Source organism: Jaculus jaculus, chromosome 10 (genome assembly GCF_020740685.1).
Source record: "Jaculus jaculus isolate mJacJac1 chromosome 10, mJacJac1.mat.Y.cur, whole genome shotgun sequence".
NCBI classification, from domain to species: domain Eukaryota; kingdom Metazoa; phylum Chordata; class Mammalia; order Rodentia; family Dipodidae; genus Jaculus; species Jaculus jaculus.
The window spans coordinates 90,449,554-90,474,847 of record NC_059111.1 but is presented as its reverse complement, the minus strand read 5'-3'; the positions used below and the strand labels follow the sequence as shown (position 1 = coordinate 90,474,847).

General features: G+C 44.4%; 1 protein-coding gene and 1 pseudogene across 6 annotated transcripts in view; one reads left to right on the top strand and one right to left on the bottom strand.

The window, feature by feature from the left end:
* Nrf1 (nuclear respiratory factor 1) overlaps positions 1 to 19,219 on the bottom strand; it is a 144,435-nt gene extending 125,216 nt beyond the window's left edge. For 5 of the 6 annotated variants that reach the window (XM_045160487.1, XM_004661214.3, XM_045160485.1 and 2 more), the window contains exon 1: positions 19,116 to 19,214. The gene's annotated coding sequence lies outside the window, so the exon portion shown is untranslated. Of the gene's footprint in view, positions 1 to 19,115 lie in introns of all 6 variants that reach the window. The other variant, XM_045160486.1, reaches the window with a different exon arrangement.
* Positions 19,220 to 21,556: 2,337 nt separating this feature from the next.
* Positions 21,557 to 21,663, top strand: LOC123464337 (annotated as a pseudogene).
* Positions 21,664 to 25,294: the final 3,631 nt, after the last annotated feature.

Below are 25,294 nucleotides of genomic sequence, written 5' to 3'. Positions count from 1 at the left end.
AGCAGAGGCCAACAAGCTAGAAAGGGGACATAAAGGGAATAGAAAGGGGATATAAAGGGAATAGAAAGGGGGAGAGAGAGGCTTAAGAGGATGGTAATGTAATATGTAAGAAGAAGAACAGGTTAATGGGGGTAGAAAGGCTTAAAGATCAGGGCTTAAAGGTCAGGGGAAGAGATTGAGTAAAACAAAGGTGGAGGGAGGGCTAATCAAAATCTAAGAGGGTATAAATAAGTCATATGGAAACTTACTTATCTGGACAATGGCAAACACAATGTTACTAGAAAATTGTCAGTGCCAGGAATGGGATACCTTCCAGTGAGTTGTGGCTATTGGGAGGTCCCTGATGCTCCCAAAACATTATAGGCCATTGCCGAGGCCCTTGGTTTCCCACCAAGAATAGATGGTAAGACCCTATTGCTAATGACTCCACATACTTGGCTGCAAGGCTACTGAGAAATCCTGTTGGAACTGAGCTGATAACCCCCTCCACATAGACCAACTGACAGAAAGCTGAAAGACATTCTGCATGCAGTTCAGTGGGAGAGAGAAAAATCACCAGTGAAGATAGTCAACAGTGGACACTGCAAGCCTTGTATTTGGCCAGCCAAGCCAATAAGCCAACGGGTGCAATAGTGGCATGTCTGTAGTCATGGTGGAAACCAACTGCCCTCTAATTGGACTGGAAGCCCACTCCATGGGAGGGAATACACATCCCTGATACTGAAAGCCTACCAACAAGGGTAGTCATGAGCCCTAGAGGTATAACGTCTGCTGCTGTCTGGCTAAATGTATATACTATATTCACCAAACTGCCCAGTAAGCACTTCTCTTGATGTTTATACCCATATACTAATGCTACTCTCACTTTTTTTTTAATAATTTTTATTTATTTGTTTGACAGAGAAAGGGGAAGAGAGAGAGAGAGAATGGGCACGCCAGGGCCTCCAGCCACTGCAAACAAACTCCAGATGTGTGCGCCCCCTTGTGCATCTGGCTAACATGGGTCCTGGGGAATCGAACCTGGGTCCTTTGGCTTTGCAGGCAAACACCTTAACCACTAAGCCATCCCTCCAGTCCCCTACTCTCACTTTTGGTAGAGAATCTTCTTTTCAGATGTCAGTGACCTTGGGATGACTCAGAAGGCATCATGGTGCTGGGAAGAAGTGACAGGAGTGCTCAGTACTGCAATATCTCTATCACACCTTTCAAGGGTCAGTGTCCATTGTGGAAGAATGTTAGAGCCAAAAGAAGGGCAGAACTCCTTACAACATGCTCCCCCAGACACAAAATGGCCTGGATATCCATGACCTCACAGCGCCTGACACTACCTATACAAGACCATCATAACAGGAGGAAAAGATCATGACATCAAAATAAAAGAGAGATGATTGGGAAGGGGGGGTGATGTAGAGTGGAGTTTCAAAGGGGAAAGTGGGGGGAGGGAGCACATTACCATGGGATACTGTTTACAATCATAGGAGGTGTTATAGAAATAAATTAATTTTTAAAAAAAGTAACATCAAGGAAGAGTAGGACTGCTTACAATGCACTTTTCCAGACACAAAAATGCCTGAATATCCATGAGCTCACGGTGCCTGACAGGCACTACCTACACAAGATGATCATAATAGGAGGAAAAGATGACATCAAAAATGAAAGAGAATGATTGAGAGGGGAGGGGATGTGAAGGGAAATGGAGTTGCAATGGGAAAGGGGAGGGAGAGAATTACCAGGTTTTATTGTCTATAACAGAAGCTGTCAAGAAAAAAAAAAATTTTTTTTTAATCTAACCAAGGGCTGTAGAGATGACTTAGCAGTTAAGGCATTTGTCTACAGAAAAGGATCGTAGTTCAATTCTCCAGGACCCGTGTAAGACAGATGCACATGGGGATGCATCCATCTGGAGTTTGCTTGCAGTGGATAGAGGCCCTGGTGAGGCCATTCTCTCTCTCTCTGCCTCTTTCTCGCTCTTAAATAAATATGTAAATAAAATTTTAAAAACTCTAACCCAATGCACAATGATTATCGTATTTGCTTAATTCTTCAGGACCCACATAAGCCATATGCACAAGAGGGCACCTATGTCTAGAGTTCATCTGCAGTACCTGGATGCCCTGGCACACCCATTCTCTCTCTTTCTCCCTTTCTGTTCCTCAAATAAATAAAATTTAAAAAAAAATTTGTAGGGGCTGAAGAGATTGCTTAGTAGTTAAGGCACTTGCCTTTAAAGCCTAAGTACCCAGGTTTCAAGTCCCCCGAACCACATAAGCCAGATGCACCTGGTGGTGTATGCATCTGGAGTTTATTTGCAGTGCCTAGAGACCCTGGAGGACCCATTCTCTCTAATAAATACATTTTAAAACATTTCTAACTCATCAGAGATAATTTTAAGATATATTTTTATGTATTAGAGACAGAGGGAGAGAGGGAGATAATGGGCACTCCAGGGCTTTTAGCCACTGCAAATGAATTCCAAATGCATGCGCCACCATGTACATCTGGCTTATATGGGACCTGGAGAATTGAACCTGGGTCCTCAGGCTTCTCAGGCGAGTCCCTTAACTGCTAAACCATTCCTCCAGCCCTTGTTTTGTTTTGGAAATATTTTATTCATTTTTTATTTATTTATTGAGAGCAACAGAGAGAGAAAGAGAATATGGGCACGCCAGGGCCTCCAGCCACTGCAAATGAACTCCAGATGTGTGCGCCCCCTTGTGCATCTGGCTAACATGGGTCCTGGGGAATTGAGCCTTGAACCAGGGTCCTTAGGCTTCACAGTCAAGCGCTTAACCACTAAGCCATTTCTCCAGCCCTCTTTTTTTTTTTTTTTTTTTTTTTTGAGGTAGGGTTTTACTCTAGTCCAGGCTGATCTGGAATTTATTATGTAGTCTCAGGATGGCCTTGAACTCACAGGGATCCTTCACAGGGATCCTCCTACCTCTGCCTCCCAAATGTTGGGATTAAAGGAGCGTGTTACCACACCCAACTAGAAGAGAAGTTTTAATACTACTGTGTTATATTGCTGCTGCAAATACATAATTTGCAACTAACACTAATAAAACTCAGGTTTCAGGGTAAAATGAATGATCAATAACATCCCAACATATCGTATCAGAAACTATCCTGAAAATAGGAATCTCCCAAGTAGAGAAAAAGCAATGTGTGAATGACAAGGTAGATAACCCAAGATTTAGCTTTCATCCTTCACTAAGCTCTCATAGACAAGACCTTCCACCCTCACTCCAAGTTACCCTTACCTAAGCAGAACCAGAGCATGAAACAAACAGTAAACATCTCATGGAGAAATGTATTTGAAGGGAAAATTTTAAACCTTTATTTCATTGAAACAAATGGATTTCAAGTTCCCTGCTAAGAATGGGTAAAAATAAACTGCTAATATCAAATAGATTTAAGACCTTTTTGATCCAAGACAGCATATACAGTACTGTTCTTTATTAAATACAACATATTTATATGTACTGTGTGTATGTCCATGTGTTCAAGAAATTATTTAATATCATATATATTTAAGTATTACCTCTTTGTATGGCAAGTTTGACTTTTCTATAATAAACACATTACATCTTTTTATATTGAGAAATATATTTATTAACATAAAAGACTCAGAATTCAATTGAGAAGAAACTTTTTATTTAGAAGAAAATTGACAGCCTCAAAAGCAGAAGGCAAAACTTTTACCCAGCACACAATCAGTGATATCTTCTTTAGAGTTGGTACTGAAACCAGCTGTAGGCCATCCTATAACAGTACTCCTACTTAGGAAATCTTGGTCAATTCTTTGAGTTGGGGGCAATTTTTACATGGGACATTTGTCAACAAAATTTTCTTCATGAATATTTAATCAAAAAGAAAGAACAAAAAAAAAAAAGCACAAAGGAAAAGACAAAACACCCCGGTCCTATTTGGATCCTCTGAATATTTACACGAATGAACACAGAAGACATTGTGTTACGTGAAACAAACAAGGCACAGAGAAATTAAGTACCATACATTCTCATTCATATGTTGGATGTAAAGAAATGGATCCTTAGGGGACTGGAGAGATGGTCAGTGGTTAAGGTGCTTGCCTGCAAAACCTAATGACCAGAGTTCAATTCTCCAGTAGCCATATAAAGCCAGATGCACAAAGTGGCACATGCATCTGGAGTTTGCTTGCAGCAGCTGGAGGTTCTAGCATGCCCATATTCTCATATTCTCTCGCTCTCTCCTCTCTCTCTCTTTCAAGGTAAAGTCTCACTCTAGCTCAGGCTGACCTGGAATTCACTATATAGTCTCAGGGTAGCCTTGAACTAACCGTGATCCTCCTACCTCTGCTCCAAGTCTCCAAGTGCTAGGATTAAAGGCATGCGCCACCATGCCTAGCTTTTATTTCTCTCTCTCTCTCTCTTTGCAGAGCCCACTGACCCAGGTTCATTTCCCCAGTCCCTACATAAAACCAGATGCACAAAGTGGCACATGTATATGGATTTAATTTGCAATGGCAAGAAGCACTGGTATACCTATACTCTCTCTCTGCTCAAAAATACATATTTTAATAAATAAACTTCCAGGTACATTGGCGCACACCTTTAATAACAGCACTTGGAAGACAGAGGTAGGAGAATTGCCATCAATTCAAACCATCCTGAGATTCAAAGTGAATTCCAGGTCAACCTGAGCCAGAGTGAGACCCTACTTCGATAAACCAAAATATAAATAAATAAATAATTATCCAGCCGGGTGTGGTGGCACTTGGGAGGCAGAGGTAGGAGGATCCCATGAGTTCAAGGCCACCCTGAGACTCCATAGTGAATTCCAGGTCAGCCTGGGCTAGAGTGAGACCCTACCTCAAAAACACACACACATACACAAAAAAAAAAGTATCCAGTGGCTCACACCTTTAATCCCAGCACTTGGGAGGCTGAGGTAGGAGGAGGATCACCATGAGTTTGAGGCCAGCCTGGAGCTTCAGAGTTAATAACAGTTCAGCCTGGGCTAAAGTGAAACCCTGCTTCAGAGAAAAAAATATTAAAAATTAAAAATCAACTGCCAGGGCTGGAGAGATGGCTTAGTGGTTAAGGTGCTGGCCTGCAAAGCCAAAGGATCCCACATTTGATTCCTAGGAACTCATGTAAACCAGATGCACCAGGTGGCGCATGCACACAGAGTTCGTCTGCAATGGCTGGAGGCCCTGGCACACCCATTCTCTCTCCCTCTTTCTCTCTCAAATAAATAAGGAAAAAAGAAAATACTATTTGCCTATTTTGTGTAGAGTCTATCTTTCTGAAATATGATAGTAACAGAATATTTTGCGACTTAAAGACAATTTAATGCTAATACATTGTTAGTGTTCACATTTCTAAGTCATGAACAAAATTTACACATTCAAACATTTCATTTGGGCTGGAAAAATGGCTTAGCAGTTAAGGAACTTGCCTGCAAAGCCAAAGGATGCAGGTCCCAATTCCCCAGTACCCATGTAAAGCCAGATGCATAAGGAGACGATGTGTCTGGAGTTCCTTTACAGTCGTTAGAGGCTCTGACACACCAATTCTCTATTTGCCCCCCCCAATAAACAAATACTGAAAAAACATTTTGTTTGTAACATTGCATATTACAACTTATCTGACTCCAAAAATATTTTATTCTGAAGTTTTAGACACTTGATATTTTTCTTCAGTTTCTTACTAATCTTTGGTATTTAAAATTAGATTTGGAAACTGTTAACCACTTCCTAGTTTGAGGGGTAATAATAATCTCTACACCTTTAAAACTTTTTGTGCTTGTCTGCAAAGCTGAACAACCTGGGGTTGATTCACCAGTGCCCACATGAAACCAGGTGAACAAAGAGGTATATGCATCTGGACTTCGTTTGCAGCTGCTGGAGGCCCTATTGGGCCCATTCCCTCTATACCAGGCTCCTAATCTCCACACTTGATTTCCATGCTCACAAATGATGCTAGTTAGCATTGCTTATAGGATACCTTGTAGAAGTATTAGTAAATATGAATAAAAGAATACAAATACATACTGAGTAATTTAAACACAGGAACCATGTTTTATGTAACTTGTTACTAGTTTGGTGGGTTTCAAAAAATACTTGTATAAATTTATTTGAGAGAAATAAACAGAGAAAGAGAGAGCGAGCTGGGTGTAGTGGCGCGTGCCTTTAATCCCAGCACTTGGGAGGCAGAGGTAGGAGGATCGCTGTGAGTTTGAGGCTAAACTGAGACTACAGAGTGAATTCCAAGTCAGCCTGGGCTAAAGTGAGATCCTATCTCAAAAGGGAAAAAAAAGGGAGAGAGGGAGAGAGGGAGAGAATGAGCACGCCTGGGCCTCCAGCCACTGCACACAAACTCTGTCTGGATACATGCATCCCCTTGTGCTGGCTTATGGTGGGTCCTAGAGAGTCAAACCTGGATCCTTTGGCTTTGCAGGCAAATGCCTTAACCACTAAGCCATCTCTCCAGCCCATAAATAGTATTGTCATTACCTGATCAGAAAAGTAAGGTAAGAAGGGGCTGGAGAAATCGCTCAGTAGTTAACTCCTAACAACTGGAGTTCAATTCCCCACTACCCACATAAAGCCAAATGTACAAAATAGCACATGCATCTGGAGTTCATTGGCAATGGCAGGAAGCCCTGACACACCCATACTCACTCTGCTCTCTCTTCCTTCCTCCCTCCTCACAAAAAAGTAATAAAATTAGGCTGGAGAGATTGCTTAGTGGTAAAGGCATTTGCCTGCAAAGCCAAAGGAGCCTGGTTCGATTCTCCAGGACCCACGTAAGCCAGATGCACAAAGGGACACATGCATCTGGAGTTTCATTTGCAGTGGCTAGAGGCCCTGGCGTGCTCATTCTCTCTAATAACTAAATTAATTAAAAATATTTTTTAAAAAAGAAAAATATGGTAAGAATAATTTTATCTTGCTTGCCATATATCACTTGATATTTTCTTTCTTTCTTTCTTTTTGTTTTTTTGGTTCTAGACCAGGCTAACCTTGAACTCACAGTAATCCTACCTCTGCCTCCAAAGTGCTAGCATCAAAGGTGTGTGCCATCACGCCTGGCTACATATCACTATATTGAAGAAACTATGTATCTTAGAAAATTTCTAAACTATAAACAATTCTTAACTTAAAAGAGAATTTTTTTTCTATAAGCCAATGCTTTTTAAAATTTATTTATTTGAGAGAAAGAGGCAGAGATAAGAACAGGTATGCCAGAGTCTTCCAGCCACTGAAAACTAACTTGTGCATTTGGCTTGCGTGGATCCTGTTGAACCTGGGTCCTTTGACTTTGTAGGCAAGTACATTAACCACTAAGCCATCTCTCCAGATCCTTAAATAATCCTTTTCCTTTTTAAAATATTTATTTTATTTATTTGAGAGATAGAAAGAGGGAGAGAAACAGAGAAAGAATGGGCACACCAGGGCCTTCAGCCACTGAAAATGAACTCCAGATGCATATGCCACTTTGTACATCAGGTTTACATGGGTCCTAAGGAATCAAACCTTGGTCCTTTACCTTCACAGGCAGATGCCTTAACTTTTAAATCATCTCTCCAGCCCAATCCTTTCTTTTTTTAATTACTTTTTATTTACTTGAGAGATAGAAGAAGCAATGTTTCTTTAAAAATACATTTCCTACATGGATGAGCTTAACAATGGGTACCAAATTGACTGTATTCGCTGTGTACAAAACTAATTAATAATTTAAAAAATACATTTCCTGCCTTGTGCGATGGCACACACACTTAATCCCAGCACCCAGAAGGTAGAAGCAAGAGATCACTGTAAGTTTGAGGCAACCCTGGGACTACAGAGTGAGTTCTAAGACAGCCTGGGCTGGAGACCCTACCTCAAAAAAACAAAAACAACAAAGAGACATTTTCCAAGGCTAGAGATGGCTCATTGGTTAAAAGCTCTTGCTTGCAAAATCTAATAGCCTAGGCCCATGTAAAGCCATATGCACAAAGTAGCACATGTGTCTGGAGTTAGTTTGCAGTGCCAAGAGGCCCTGGAGTGCCCCCATTCCTTGTTCCCTCTCTCCCTGCAAGTAAATAAAAATACATTTCCCTTTTAAAACAAGCGAGGTGTGGTGGCGCATACCTTTAATCCCAGCACTCAGGAGGCATTAATGCTAGCTGGGCATGGGGATGCATGTTTTTAATTCCAGTACTGGGGAGGGAGAGGTAGGAGAATCACTGAGAGTTCAAGGCTACCCTGAGACTACATAGTGAATTCCAGGTCAGCCTGGGCTGAGCAAGACCCTACTTTGAAAAACCAAAAGTAAGTAAAATTAAAAAAATAGTAATTTGATCTCTCCCAAAATCAACTGTATCTACAAGGCCATGAGTAGTCACTTATTGGTATGAGTTCACATGTTGGTGAATGGTGGGGCACACCTTTAATCCCAGCACTCGGGAGGCTGAAGTTGGCAGCTGGTGTGAGTTCAAGGCCACCTGAGACTACACACACAGTGAATTCCAGTCTTGGCTAGAGAGAGACCTTACCTTGACCCCCCAAAAAAGTGAATCCAGAACACTTGAAATTCTGAAACTGTCTCCCCTTTGCTTTGGTATTATTTCTCCTAGTGTTAGTTTTTTGTTGTTGCTGTTGTTGTTGTTGTTGTTTTAAGGTAGTGTCTCTATCCCAGGCTGACTTGGAATTCACTGTGTAATCTCAGGGTAGCCTCCAATTCACGGCAATCCACCTACCTCTGCCTCCTGAGTGCTGGGATTAAAGGCGTACGCAGCCATACCCGGCTTCTCCTAGTGTTCTTAATCCAGTCTTCCCAAAGCTCCTCACAGACACTCTCTTAAAAATCTCCCCTTTGGGGCTGGAGAGATGGCTTAGTGGTTAAGCACTTGCCTATGAAGCCTAAGGACCCCGGTTCAAGGCTCGATTCTCCAGGACCCATGTTAGCCAGATGCACAAGGGGGCACACGCATCTGGAGTTCGTTTGCAGTGGCTGGAGGCTCTGGCACGCCCATTCTCTCTCTCTCTATCTGCCTCTTTCTCTCTCTGTTGCTCTCAAAATAAACAAAATAAACGAAAAAAAAAATTTTTTAAATCTCTCCTTTGATCTATCTCACTAGTTAAGAGAACTGATTACAGGTAACTTGCCCAGCACTTGACTTATTCACTTAGAGTATGGAAAAGGTTGCTGGCTTGTTTTTTTTCCTTCTTTCTTTTTGAGGTAAGGTCTTTCTGTAGCCCAAACTGACCTGGAATCAGTCTCAGACTGGCCTCAAACTCATGACATACTCCCCCCCCACACACAACCCCACACCCCGCCTATTGAGTGCTGGGATTAAAGGTGTTCAACACCACACATGGCCCTATTTTTGGATGTGTGAGAAACAGGCAGATAGGGAGAATGGTTGTGCCAGGGCCTCCAGACAATGCAAATGAACTCCAGATGCATAGGCTTCCTTGTGCATCTGGTTTACATGGGTCCTACGGTATCGAATCTGGGTCCTTTGGCTTTGCAGGCAAGTGTCTTAGTCCCAAATTCACGTCTCCAGCAGGAGGTTGCTGACTTTTCTGTGTGTCAAGAGCTCTGAGAATTTCAGCAAATTGAGATTGGTTCATCTCCCAGAAATAACACATAGGCGCACACACACACACAAATTTTTTTCATATAATTTCAAAAGACTGAACCTAAGAACTAAATACCTTAGATTTTAAACCCCTATATTTAGCTGGGCATGGTGGTGCACACCTTTAATCCCAGCACTCGGGAGGCAGAGGTAGGAGGATCGCCGTGAGTTCGAGGCCACCCTGGGCTAGAGTGAGACCCTACCTTGAAAAACAAAACAAAACAAAACAAAAAAACAACCTGTATTTAACCAGGCATGGTAGCATATGCCTTTAATCCCAGCACTGGGGACGCAGAGGTTAAAATGATTCCTGTGACTTCAAGGACATCCTGGGACTACAGAATGAGTTCCAGCTCAACCTGGGCTACAGACCCTGCCTAAAAAAATTTTTAAAGCTGGGCATGGTGGCGCACACCTCTAGTCCCATCACTAGGGAGGCAGAGGTAGGAGGATCACCATGAATTCCAGATCAACCTGGGCTGGAGCGAGACCCTACATACACACACAGAGAGACATTTTTTAAGTAGCTACCCTATTGCGACCTCCTATGACACAAGTGTCTATAGAATAAAATCAAAGACCGGGCTTGGTGGTGCACACATTTAATCCCAGCACACAGAGGCAGAGATAAGAGGGTCGCCATGAGTTCAAGGCCACCCTGAGACTACATAGGAAATTCCAGGTCAGCTTGAGCTAGAGTGAGACCCTACCTCAAAAAACAAAAACCAGGACTGGAGAGATGGCTTAGTGGTTAAGCGCTTGCCTGTGAAGCCTAAGGACCCCGGTTCGAGGCTCAATTCCCCAGGACCCATGTCACGTTAGCCAGATAGATGCACAAGAGGGCACATGCATCTGGGGTTCGTTTGCAGTGGCTGGAGGCCCTGGTGTGCCCATTCTCTCTCTCTCTCTATCTGCCTCTTTCTCTGTCACTCTCAAATAAATAAATAAAGATGTACAAAAAAATTAAAGACAAACAAAAAAATTCATACTTGCAAGCATGGATAAACTTGCCCAAGCACAATCTGATGAGCTTCATTTCCTCTTCCATTTGCCATTTTCAAAGTACAGTGTTGCCTGCCTCAAGCTTCCTCTTCATCAGTGAAATGGCTGATGACCTCAGTTTTCCCTGCTTATTCTCCCTCCCCAGAATGAATTCCTCTCTTGTTTACTTTGGTTTCAACAAACTATTCCAGCTAGTTGTTCTCTCCTAGCAAAGACCCATGGCTCAGCTATGACTCTAGCATCTAGCATAGGCCTAGACTACAGAATGTCTTCAACCAAAGTGAGGACACATCCATGCTTATTTCTCAATAGGGATATGCCTCACCCTTGTTGAAACATAAAACAAGAATTCCTCTGGTACCTGCTCCCCATTTCTAGTCCACGGCTTACACAGCTTTAAGCAGTGTTTCCTGGGGACATTTCCTCACTTCCTCTGGTTCCTAGCAGGTTAGCGGCTAGGCTAACCACATTCAGTAGCAGCAACAAGATCTTACAATTGCCAACAGCAGAAAACAAGCTCTTTATTTGTTGAGGTAGGGTCTCACTCTAGTCCAGGCTGACCTGGAATTCACTATGTAGTCATAGGGTATCCTCGAACTTACGGTGCAAGCGTCTCAAGTTTGTTTGCAGTGGCTAGAGGCCCTGGTGTGCTCATTACCTCTCTCTCTCTCCCCCTCAATCTTGGTCAAATTAATTAATTTTTTTAAAGTCCACTTAAGTTATGAGCCAAACTTATTGACATCTGTAACCAAGAAAATCAGCCTGAATTATTTTTTAAAGATTTTTATTTATTTACTTATTAGAGACGGAAGGAGGGAGGGAGGGACGGAGGGAGGGAGGGAATGGGCACACCAGGGCCTCTAGCCACTCACTGCAAACGAACTCCAGATGCAAGTGCCACCATGTGCAACTGGCTTACGTGGGACCTGAAGAATTGAACCTGGGTCCTTAGGTTTCACAGGCATGTACCTTGACCACTAAGCCACCTCTCCAGCCCAGTTACGTTTTTGTACCTGTGCATTTATGTGTCATAGGCACACCAGTGTCTCTTGCCACTTTTTAAATATTTTTATCTATTTATTTATTTAGAAAGTGAGAGAGAAAAGCAGACAGAGAATGAGCTCGCCATGACCTCTAGAAACTGAAAACCAACTATAGACACATATACCACCGTGTACATCTGGCTTTACATGGGTCCTGGGGAAGAGAATCAGGGATCCTTTGGCTTTGCAGACAAATGTCTTAACTGATAAGCCATCCCTCTAGCACTCTTGCCACTTTTCGTGTCTGATTTACATTGGTAGGTTGGGAATCGAACCTGTGCCTGCAGGCTTTTGCAAGCAAGCACCTTCATTGGCTAAGCCATCATCCTGGCCCATAAATGCTTCTCTTACATGCAATACAATTACCATTAAAAGTCTGAATCAGGACTCCCTTATGGGCTTCCGGTCAAGATGGCGACCGCCTAGCTGCACTACAAACAACGAGGGAAAAAAAGATAGATGCAGATCCTAAGAAGAGAGCTGCCCCAACATACCTCAGAAGGGGCCCAACTGAAACTAAGGACAACTGGCGAAATAAGCAAGGGTGATGTTTTCCTGTGAACTGGATACCAGCACAAAGGGGAAAGAGATCAATGCAGAGAAAAATCAACTCCTACCAAATCAGAGAGCCAGAGCCTCAGAGGCCCCCAACACCTCAGCACTGAAGCAGACCAAAAATGAACCCAACATGGCTCAGGGAAATCTTGCGGAAGAGGGGGCGGAAAGAATGTCAGAGTTACATGTTGGGTCATGATTTTCAGAGACATTTATCATACTAATAACTGGGAGCTAACTCCACAATGCACGACCCATTTTCAATAATAAGGAGGGTCTAATGGGAGGGGGTAGATCACAGATGAGCCTAAATAATGGTACCAAACCGCCTGTATTTACTGAAAAGAAAACTAATAAATTAAATTTAAAAAAAAAAAAAGTCTGAATCACTAAACTAATGACACAAACAAAAATAGCTCCCCAAAGTCCAGGGGTCATCCCATTCCACAAGTAGGTTCACCATCACGTTCTCCTCTTGCCCCCATCACCCTTCCCTCAACACCTACAAACCCTTACCAGAGTTAGCTTCCTCAAGAAATTGGGCTGGAGAGGTAGCTTGGAGGTTAAGGCACTTGCCTGCAAAGCCAAAAGACCCAGGCTCAATTCCCCAGCACCTACATAAAGCCAGATACACAAGGTGGCACATGCATCTAGAGTTCATTTGTAGTGGATAGAGGCCCTGGCCCGCCCATTCTACCTTCCTCTAGCTCTCTCTCAAAGAAATAAATTAAATATTTTTTAAAAAGATATTAGCCAGGCGTGGTGGCACATGCCTTTAATCCCAGCACTCGGGAGGCAAGAGGTAGGATGATCACTGTGAGTTCAAGGCTACCCTGAGACTACACAGTGAATTTCAGCCTGAACTAGAGTGAGACCCTACCTTAAAAAAAAAAAATTATCTGATATGTAAGTAGAATGATGGAGATGGGGAGGGGATATGATGGAGAATGGAATTTCAAAAGGGAAAGCAGGGGGGGTGTATTACCATGGGATATTCTTTATAATCATGGAAAATGTTATTAAAAATTGAGAAAAAAATTATCTGATGGTGTATTAACAGGTGGTATTTTAAATAAACTATTTTGAGGTTAGGAAGGGCAGACTACTCAGACTGAGATTCAAGAGTAGATCCCTCATGGTCAGATTATCTTCTAAGTGACTGCTATTAGTGGTATAATACAGATTTGTCTTAAGGACTAAGAAATGTCCTAGCATCACCTACACTACAACTGGTTCAACATGAGTTTTTGTTTTAAGTATTTCATTTGAGAGTGAAAGAAAGAGACATATAGCCAGGTGTGGTGGCACACACCTTTAATCCCAGCTCTTGGGAGGCAGAGGTAGGAGAATCACCAAGAGTTAGAGGCCACCCTGAGACTACATAGTTAATTCCAGGTCAGCCTGGACCAAAGTAAGACCCTACCTCAAAAAAAAAAAAAAGAGAGAGAGAAAATTAGTATGCCAAGGCCTGCAGCCACTGCAAATGAACTCCAGCTGCTTGCACAACCTTGTACATCTGGCTTTACATGGGTATTGGGGAATCGAACCTAGGGCCTTAGGCTTTGCAGGCAAATGCCTTAAACACTGAGCCATTTCTCTAGCCCCTATTGTGGGTTTTCACAGTTGGTGCTGTTTGTTTTATTTGGGGGCTTTTCTTTTTTCATTATTCATTTGATTAGCATACAGAGACTGGGTTTCATTATGGTGTTTTCAAACAAATTTTGTTTGTTTCCCTTCTCTCCTCTGTCCTACTTTCCACTCCCATGGGTTTTCTTTTGTTAATCTGTTTGGTTCATTATTTTGAGACAAGGTCTCATGTAGCTCAGACTGACCTCTAACTTCCTGAGTAGCTGGGATGACCATGAACTCCTGATCCTCCTGTCTCCACCTCCCAAGTGGGCTTTCAAGCATGCACTACCACACCTGACTTACGTGATGCTGGGATCAGGTCCCAGGGCTTTGTGACTGCAAGGCAAGCACCCTACGAAGCTGCATTCCCAGCTTTGGTGATATGCTTGCATATCTCTAAAAAATTCTACTTCTGGCTTTGCTTCAGTTCAAAGAAGGTTCAACTTGTTATCATATAAGTGCTCATACTCTGGGACACTTTAGGCAGAAAGACTACATGGTAACTTACTGCATCGAGGAGAGGTTCAAAACACATTAGCCCAATTCTAAACTGTACTTCAGGAAGAAAAAAATAAAGTCCTTGAATGATCAAAAAATCGTTTTCTAAGATTTCTCCATGTCACACTAAAATAACTTTATTTTTCGAGGTAGGGTCTCACTCTAGCCCTGGCTGACCTGGAACTCACTCTGTAGTCCCAGGCTGGCCTCAAACTCAAAGCATTCTGGTTGCTCCGAGAGTTAGAAAGTTTCCAATAGTTCAGTGGAGTTGTAATCTTAAAAAACATGTGAACTAGTTTGTTTCAACTCCTTTTATTTTGTCTCCTCCAGCCTATTCACCTTAGAATCCAGATGGATCAAAGTCCTACGGGCTGGGGACGTAGCTCCGTTGGTAGAGTGCTTGCCTAGCATGCCAGAAGCCCTGGGTTAGGTAGGGCCAGCACTTGGGAGGTAGAAACAGGAGCAGAAGTTCACATACATAATGAGCTCAAAACCAGTCAGATACATGCAATCTCCTCTCAAAAAGAAGAAAAAAAGCCTGGTGTGGTTTAATCCCAGCACCCAGGAGGCAGAGGTAGGAATAGGAGGATCGCTGCAAGTTGGAGGCCACCCTGAGAATACAGAGTTAATTTCACATCAGCCTGGGCTAGAGTGAGACCCTACCTCAAAAAAACAAAACCAAAAAAAAAGAGAGAGAGAGAGAAAGAAATAAAGAAAAGGACAAACTGAAAATCCAAGGATGTAGACAATTCACCCCTTGTTAATTAGGAAGCCACTGCATTATGCATAACACACAAAAATTAGTATGAGGGCCAGACATGGTGGTTTACTCCTTTAATCCCAGGACTAGGGATGCTGAGGTGGGAGGATCACCATTGAGTTTAAGGCCAGCTTGGGGCAACACATTGAGTCCCAGGTCGGCCTGGGCTTCACTGAGACCCTGCCATAAAACAAACAAAAAATATGTATTTAGACACTCAAGAAAACACTGGAGGGCTGCAGAGACAGCTCAGCAGTTAAGGTGCTTGCCTACAAAGCCTAAGAACCAGGGTTTGATTCCCCAGTACCCACATAAATACAGATGCACAGAGATCTGGAGGCCCTGGAGTACCCATTCTGCCTGTCTCTTCTCTTCCCTCTTTCTCTCTCTGCTAGCAAATAAATAAATAAATAAAAATATTAAAAAAGAAATAAAACTCTGAATTGGAGCTGGGCATGGTGGAGCATACCTTTAATCCCTGCCCAAGGGAGGCTGAGGTGAGAGGCTCCTTATGAGTTCAAGGCCACCCTGATATATAGTGAATTCCAGGTCAGCCTGAGCTAGTGAAACCCTACCTCAAAAACAAAACAAAACAAAACAAAACAAAAACTTTGGACTTGGTCTAAAAAATATATTTTAATTTTTACCTTTCACTGCTGGGGATTGAACCCTGGGCCCTGCCCATAAACAGGCACTCTACCACTAAGCAACACGCCCAGGCTTCAGACAATATATTTCTAAAAGAAACTTTTTAACAAATGGGTTTCTTTTACTGAAATTTCACCAAGTATTCATGGAAAGTTATATTTGGTAAGTCTGGGCTAAAAACACTAGCTTTTGCTCTCAATGAAAACATAAAAGAACAAAAAGCAAACATCCTTTCAACATGCTTAAATGCCCTTTACAAAATCAAGCATAAGTATGTATAAAATTGACATTCAAATACTATGCACACACCCATAGTGACAAGCATTTAAACTAACGGATCCCAATTCTGGAATGACATGTCCAGAAAGGGTGTATCTAACTGGAAGTTAGGGCAGACACTGTGAGCTCAATAGCTCTTCGATTCCCCATCAGCCTCCACCTTTGGATGAAAGCCTCCTTCAGCAGAGGGCGCTGAGCTTGTCTAAGGTATATACATTTACTTCCCAGACAGTTTTCTTCTACAGGCTGACAGTTCATCCCCTCAGAATCAAAATTCAGCATGCTTTTTCAAATACTCAGGAAAAATTATAATTTCAGCAATTACTCTTCATCATCATCATTTCCCAAAACACACTTACTGAATGCCTTGTTACAAATAAGAAATATATAAAAAATGTAATCCCAGACCACAAGAATCTTACTTTTTCCCCTTAAAAGTCACCTGCTTATGGATCAGACAACTCAGGTTTGGTTAAACCTATAGTCTACAGGCAATGCCAACTCAGGTATTGAAATCATGGAACGCTGGCCTTTAGCTCCCTATCTAAATTAGCAATGGGTGCATAATTATGCCTTAATTAAAAAAGAAAAAGCCACAGAGGTAGGAGGATCGCTTTGAGTTCGAGGCCACTCTGAGACTACAAAGTGAATTCCAGGTCAGCCTGAGCTAGGAGTGAGACCCTACCTCGAAAAAAACAAAAAATACCTACACTCTTGTTTCTACTGGATGACACATGAACAGGAGGGGAAACCTGGAATCTTCAGACTCCTTCTGTGTCTGGACTAGGGCCTTTATCTCGCGTTTCTTCTCTAATTCCAGGGGCTAAAAGTTCCCTTAAAACTGCAAGGAAAATATTTGCATAAAATCTCCTACTTTGGATTGTTTTTGCTTGGTTGTTTGTGTTCTGACTAAATGAGAATATGAATCACTACTAAGCAAAAAGTCATTTTCCTTTCTGTATGCTGAGCTTGAGACTGTAATGAATCAAAAGACTTCAAATAAGGTAGCCAAAACATTAAACAAATAATTACTCTTAATGTGATTACTGTTAGCTTTAGTTAGGGTCACAGTACAAACTGAAAGCAACACTAACTCAAATTAGAGGAAAAAACAGGACTGGAGGTATAGCTCAGTGGCAGATGGTTGCAAGCCCAAAGCCCTGGCTTTGATTCCCAGCACAGCAAAAAAAAAAAAAAGGAAAAATTAAAAACTTTAAAAAACAAAAAACAAAAGAGCCCCTTCATACACACACACAAAATCTGCACACATTTTAGGACCCAAATTAAGAGTAAATACCCATCACATTACATGCTATAATTGTGTTTCCTTTTGCACTCATAAGAAAATTACACTTAGAAACATATAATATAACTAGTAATTTTCACTACCTTACTGGGAAACTTGTCAAGAACTTTCAAACAATGCTAGGGAGTCAGACCACCACACACCATGCCCAATGCTTCACCCTCCCCTCAAGTGAAGAATAATCCAATAATTTACTGTTCAAGGGCAAAGAGAAAAAAAAAAAAAGAATTTAAGAGTCAGGGTTGAAGTGAAATGGGGAAAGGGCCACTCTTGAGGCAGGATGCCCTGGGACAAAAGCTGTATCCTTTCTCTCCTCCAGAACACTATCCAAACTGACAGCCTCACTCATACCACCAACCTTCCATTACAGGGTCTCTAAACGCTGAAGAAAATGTAAATTTAGCTCTGATTACAGGAAGAATTCAGCACAAATGATACCAGCTCTAAAATAAAACAATATATGGTATCTTAATGCAATGGCTTGGAACGAAGGGATAAGAGGCAATAATAACTCCTCCAACTGTTGAGAGCAGATAGCATTTGAAGCCCTAAAAAGCATGCACGTTTTTGAACTACAAGTTCTCGTAGGCAGTCCGATGCACCGTAGAAAGTTTGGGACGAGCAGCAACGACACAACAGGTGAGACAGACGCAGTGGACATCAGAGCACGGTGAAGTGCACTGCACGCAAAGGTAAGCCCTGGCGTCCCCAAAAAGCCGGGGGGGGGTACGACATAGTATCATGCACAAGACCATCCCAGAGCACCCCCCCCCACGTCTTTCCCGTGGCAAAGATTCGGTTCCGTCCGAGGGGCGCGCCACCTCTTCCTTCCCCTCATCCAGGGGACCAGAACCCGAGGAGGCACACGAAGATACCAAGCGCACCCCTCCCCAGCCCACTCCGTGGGCATCTCGGCTGTAAAGGGAAAAAACACAATGTCGCTCCTTATTTCTGCGTACAAAAGGACTTTGCGCCCTCCTCCTCCTCCTCGAACTGCCCGCCCGGGCCGCCTCCTTAAAACAACTTGCAAGAAAGGTGGGCAACGCGCCATGTTCCAGCGTCTCCCCCCCCCCCCCCAACCAACCCTCCCGCTCACCACCATCCCAGTCTACCTGGGTAACAAGCCCACGCCACCCCGGCAGGAAGGAGGGAAGCTCCGGAGGTCGCCCGAGCCGCCCAACCTCTCCTTCGCCCGCGCGGGAGAGAGAGAGAGAGAGAGACAGCGGCTCCCCGAAGCCCCGCCGCCGACACCCGGGAAGAACCGAAGGCGACGAGCGCCGGAGCCCGCGGCTTCTCGGTCCCGCGCCCGTCCACCCACCACCACCCCGCTCCCGTGCCCGGCGCGCTCCTCCCGGGCCCGGCTCGCCCGCCCTCCCGCTCCCCGAGCCCGCGGGAAGATAGGCCAGGCCCGGGGGAGGGCGGGTGTTCCATGGCGCGGACGAGGCCGCGGCGCCCGGAGAGCCTCGGGCGGTAAAGGGAGGCCGGAACCCTCAGGAAGACTCTCGCTCTCGTTCTCTCTTCTCTGGAGGGCAGCGCCTTCCCTCCCGAGCCTGCCAGGACGCCTGGGGCCTAGTGCGGCCTGCTCATCCTCGGGGTGGCGGTTTGACTGGGCCCGTCTTGGCCCCCCCCCCCTCAGCCCCAGGCGGACCAAATCCAGCGGGGGGCCCAGGTCCCTGAGCCCGGGGGCGGCCAGGGTGCCGACTGCGGGGCGGGCCGGCCGGCCGGCGGGCGGCGTGTTGCGGCTGCGCCGGGGCTGAAATAGCTGGAGATTGCGCGGTAGGGCACTCACCTCAGAGCGGCTGCGCTACCGTGGGCCTGCGCCGTGGAGACTGCGACCGCGCCGGCTCCTCGCAGCCTCCTGCCACCAGCGGCAATGGCGAGCGCTGCCGCCTCTGCCGCCGCCGACGAGGGGGAGGGGAGGGGAGGGGAGCAGGAGGGAGGGGGGAGGGAGGAGGCACGCACGCGACGCACGGCTCGGCTTCCCCGCCCGGAGGCCGCCATGATGCTGAGCTCCGCTTCGGCAGCACGCCGCTGGCCGGCAGCGACGGGAGGCGCTTTTTCGGCCGTCGTCCCCGCCGTGCCCCCGGGCGCCCCCCCCCCCCACTCCGCCGCTTCGTCGGCTTCTCGGGCCGCTTTGCGTGGGCTTTGGCGTTTGGGGGAGATGGTGATGGTGTTGCGGGGTGGGGTGGGGGGGGAACCGAGAGGAACCGTGAAAGCGACTGGAGGAGCGGAACGTGGACGCCGCAGAAAAGTGACGCACGCAGCCCAAAATGGTCGCTTGATCCGGGGGGGGGAAAAAATAACAAAAAAGTAACCTCGTCCATTCCCCGCAGCGGGGGAATCGGGACCTCCCGAGTGTTGGTGCAAGGACGCTGCTTGGAAACGGAAGCCACCCCCAACCCCTCGACCCCCACGATTTTCTCCAAGAGTCTTGATCGGACGAATGATGATCACCCTCTCTTTGAAATGACCTTTGCTTCCCGATTTCAAAACCCTGCCCAGATATTTGCAAGCAAAAGTTTTTGTACACCTCCCAGTACAGTACAGTAATTTATTCTGGGGGTGCTTCGGGGAGCTTGGCCAAGAAGCTCTTTCTGTACCGAATGTTTCTGTCTGGGTGCTCTGAGGGTGCACCTGTTAGCAAAAAATAGAGAGTCCTGTTTTTCATTCATTCATACATGCAATTTTTTTTTTTTGATACAGGATCCAATACTAATGCATGTAGCCCAGGCTGGCCTCAACTTCACAATGTAACTTGGTATGACCTTGTCTTTCTGATCCTCTTTCCACCTGCCAAGTGCTGGGATTAACAGACGTGTGCCACCCCAACTTGGTTTCTTTGGCGGTGGAGATTGAACTAAACAAGTACTTTATCAACTGAACTACATTTTTTTTAAGTCCTTAATCTTACTCTTCTGGAGATTATATGAAGGAATGGGGACACGTAGGTGCAGGCCTAACCCCCCAAAAAATAAATAAATAAATAAATAGTAAGTATGGGGCTGGAGAGATGGGACCTCTTTGCAATTCCTCAAGGACCCACATAAACCAGACGCACAAGGTGGCACACGCGTCTGAAGTTCGTTTGCAGTGGCTGGAGGCCCTGGTACGCCCACTCTCTCTCTCTCCGTGTATCTTTCTCTCAAATAAATAAATAATAAAATGTTTTTTTATTTGAAAAAAAAAAGCTGGGCATGGTGGCGTACGCCTTAAATCCCAGCACTCGGGAGGCAGTGGTAGGAAGATCGCTGTGAGTTAGAGGCCACCCTGAGACTCCATAGTGAATTACAGGTTAATCTAGACTAGGGTGAGACCCTACCTCAAAAAAAAATTTTTTTTTTGGATAAGAAAAGTAGACAGTACAGCCAGGTGTGGTGACGCACGCCTTTAATCCCAGCACTTGGGAGGCAGAGGTAGGAGGATCGCAGTGAGTTCGAGGCCACCCTGAGGCTACACAGTGAATTCCAGGTCAGCCTGGGCTAAAGTAAAACCCTACCTCGCAAAACCAAAAAAGAAAAAAAAGTAGACAGTAGGAAAATACAATCTGAGGTTGGGGACATGTGAGGGATAGTTTTTGCTGTGGTGTATTTTTTCAAGCGTAATCAAGAGATGACTTTTATCACAATCATTCAGACTCATGGTTAAAACAATGAGTCCCAAGTGATATCTAGAATGCTAGCATGACGCCTAGGAATCTGCCTTTTTAAAAATATTTCATTTTGGGGCTGGAGAGATGGCTTAGCGGTTAAGCGCTTGCCTGTGAAGCCTAAGGACCCTGGTTCGAGGCTCGGTTCACCAGGTCCCACGTTAGCCAGATGCACAAGGGGGCGCACGCGTCTGGAGTTCGTTTGCAGTGGCTGGAAGCCCTGGCGCGCCCATTCTCTCTCCCTCTATCTGTCTTTCTCCCTGTGTCTGTCGCTCTCAAATAAATAAATTTTTAAAAAAATGTATAAAAAAATTCATTTTGGGCTAGAGAGATGGCTTAGTAGTTAAGCGCTTGCCTGTGAAGCCTAAGGTCCGGGGTTCGAGGCTTGATTCCCCAGGAGCCATGTTAGCCAGATGCACAAGGGGGCGCATGCATCTGGAGTTCGTTTGCAGTGGCTGGAGGCCCTGGCGCGCCCATTCTCTTTCTTTCTCCCTCACTCCCTCTGCCCCCCCTCTGCCTTTTTCTCTCTGTGTTGCTCTGAAATAAATAAATAAAAATGAACAAAAAATTTTTTAATTTATTTTATCGTTTCTCAGCCTTTTGGCTAAGATCAAGTGTAGTATCTGTTCTTATCAGTTTAAAACATTTTACTTTTTATTTATTTTATTTGAAAGAGAGAGGCAGACAGACAGAGAGAAAGAGAGAAAATGAGCATGCTAGGGCCTCCAGCCACTGCAACCCAAGTCCAGGTGCATGAGCCACCTTGTACATCTGGTTTACACGGGTCCTGGGGAAATTAACAGAGACTGAGGTCCTTTGGCTTTGCAGGCAAGCATCTTAACTGCTAAGTCATCCTTTCAGCCCCTCCCTTATAACTGATTTATTTATTTATTGGTTTTTCAAGGTAGGGTCTAGCTCTAGCCCAGGCTGTGGCCTCAGACTCATGGAGTGATGGGATTAAAGGTGTGTGCCACCACGCCCTGCCCTGATGATTTTTATGCACATGGTAGCCTAAGAACCAAGCACCCCTTGCATTAGCTAATTACAAAGCACCCCATAGGGTGTCAAAAAAACAGTTTAGCCAGGTGTGGTGGCGCAGGCCTTTAATCCCAGCACTCGGGAGGCAGAGGTAGGAGGATCACCATGAGTTCGAGGCCACCCTGAGACTACATAGTGAATTCCAGGTCAGCCTGAGCCACAGTGAGACCCTACCTCAGGTCAGCCTGAGCCACAGTGAGACCCTACCTCGAAAAACCAAAAAAAAAAACAAAAAAAAAAAAAACAAAAAACATCTTAACAAATTAGGAAGCATTAATTTTTTTTAATATTTTTTGTTCATTTTTTATTTATTTATTTGAGAGCGACAGACACAGAGAGAAAGACAGATAGAGGGAGAGAGAGAGAGAATGGGCACGCCAGGGCTTCCATCCACTGCAAACGAACTCCAGACGCGTGCGCCCCCTTGTGCATCTGGCTAACGTGGGACCTGGGGAACCGAGCCTCGAACTGGGGTCCTTAGGCTTCACAGGCAAGCGCTTAACCGCTAAGCCATCTCTCCAGCCCAGAAGCATTAATTTTTGAGAGCATTCTATCTTACTTAAAAATTTAATGCCTTATATATGTATCATGAAAGCAAAAGGGGAAACTATTTGAGGGAAGGGGACCTGTAGAAGGGGGAGGTGGGGCTGGGGAGGATAATGGGGAAGAGGGGTACACAGGAACAAAACATAATGATATATATGTGTGAAAACGTCATGCTGAGAACCATTTCTTTTTATGCTCATCAAAATAATTACAATAATTAAAAAGTGGACAGTAGATCTCTTTCTTAGAAGTGACCTCACTGGGATATTCGTGTGGAGACGACATGGCATGAGACCTGGATGATGTGTTCAGGGAACAGATGACTGATCCTGTGACCAGCCTCTGCTCCATGAGGAGACCCTGGACGTTGTGTAAAATGGTGTGTCGTCTCCCAGAGCGCAAGCTCTTTGTTAAAGGGTCCCAACACTGGGCTTCTCAGCCTTGCTTTTATTACTGCTTATTGTTCTGGCAAGAACCCTTTCTTGCCAGGCATGGTGTCGCACGCCTTTAATCCCAGCACTTGGGAGGCAGAGGTAGGAGGATCATCACGAGTTCGAGGCCACCCTGAGACTACATAGTGAATTCCAGGTCAGCCTGGGCCACAGTGAGACCCTACCTCGAAAAACCAAAAAAAAAAAAAAAAAAAAAAAGAACCTTTCTCACTACCTTTCCTCACCTATGGAAATTTGGTAATACAAATGGACTGCAAATCACTGCATGCATATCTGTGTATTGAACCTAAAAGAGTAAAGATTTAATTAATTGATTAATTTTAAAAGTCCAATGCCTTTTTCTCTGATAGTTTTTAAAAACTGTGAGTGTGGCCATCATCAACCACCCAAGTGCTACAGCCATTCCCATTCCTGTAGGGAAAACCCATACTACTTCTACCTTTTTTTTTTTCTTTTTGATTTTCTGTGGTAGGGTCTCCACTCTATCTTAGGCTGACCGGGAATTTACTATGTAGTCTCAGGGTGGACTTAAATTCACAGTGATCCTCCTACCTCTGCCTCCCAAGTGCTGGATCAAAGGTATGCGCCACCATGGCCGGCATCCTTCCACTTTTACTCAAGTCACACACACATCCAATTAATTATTTAAAACTGTTGTTCCCTAAATTGGGCATGGTGGCATATGTAGTTAATCCCAACACTCGGGAAGCAAAGGTAGAAGGATCCCTGTGAGTTTGAGGTCACTCTGAGACTACATAGTGAATTCCAGGTCAGACTGAGCTAGAGCGAGACCCTATCTCAAAATACAAAAAATAAAATAAAATAATAATAATAAATTGGGGGCTGGAGAGATGGCTTAGTGGTTAAGGCACTTGCCTGCAAAACAAAGGACCCAGGTTTGATTTCCCAGGAACCACGTAAGCCAGACACTCAGGATGAAACATGGATCTGGAGTTCATTTGCAGTAGCTAGAGGCTCTGACATGCTCATTCTCTCTCTCTATATATATATATCTATCTTCCTTTTTCTCTGTCTCTCAAATAAATAAAAATATAAAATAAAAACTGTTTTTCCCTAAACTGGATGTGGTAGTGCACACCTTTTTTAAAAAACTTTTTTATTTATTCATTTTGTTTTTTCAAAGTAGGGTCTCACTCTAGCCTAGGCTGACCTGGAATTCACTATGTAGTCTCAGGGTGGCCTTGAACTCACCGTGATCCTCCTACCTCTGCCTCCCAAATGCTGGGATTAAAGGTGTGCGTCACACCTGGCTAAATTCTTTTTTTATTGACAGCTTCCATAATTATAGACAATAAACCATGATAATTCCCCCTCCCCACTTTACCCTTCACAAATCCACTGTCTCCTCCCCCTCTTAATTAGTCTCTCTTATTTTGACGTCATCTTTTCCTCCTATCATGAGGATCCTGTGTAGGTAGTGTCAGGCACTGCAAGGTCATGGATTTCCAGGCCATTTTGTGTCTGGAGGACCACACTGTCAGTAGTCCTACCCTTCCTTTGGCTCTTACACTCTTTCCGCCACCTCTTCCTAGTGCACATCTTTAATCCCAGCACTCAGGAGACAGAGGTAGGAGGATTGCCATGAGTTCGAGGCCACCCTGAGACTACGTAGTGAATTCCAGGTCAGCCTGGACTAGAGTGAAACCCTACCTGGAAAAACAAAACAAAATAATTATTATTATATATGTGTGTGTGGTTTCCTGTTATTTCCCACTACACTTACTCTAATGTCTAAAATTCTTTGAGGTAGCATTGAAGCAATTGATGACCTCACCCATGGCGCCATTTCGGATGACATCTGCTGTAGGCAGTGGCTAACCTACGAAGCTCTCTGGTCATGTAGGTCAGAGAATTCTATGACTTTGCAACTTTTTTATTTATTAACTTGTTTATTTACCGTCTATGTTTTTATTTATTTATTTATTTGCAAACAGAGGGAGAGACAGACACAAAGAATGGGCACGCCAGGGCCCGAGGGTCTCACTCTAGCCCAGACTGACCTGGAATTCACTATATATTCTCAGGGTGGCCTTGAACTCATGAGGATCCACCTACCTCTTCCTTCTAAGTGCTGGGACGAAAGATGTGCGCCACAATGCCCAGCTTTTTTAAATATATATTTATTTATGTTTTTATTTATTTATTTGAGAGAGAGAGAGACAGAAATAGGCAGGTAGAGAGAGATTGAGAATGGGTGTGCCAGGGCCTTCAGCCACTGCAAATGAACTCCAGACACATGTGCCTGCTTGTGCATCTGGCTTGCAT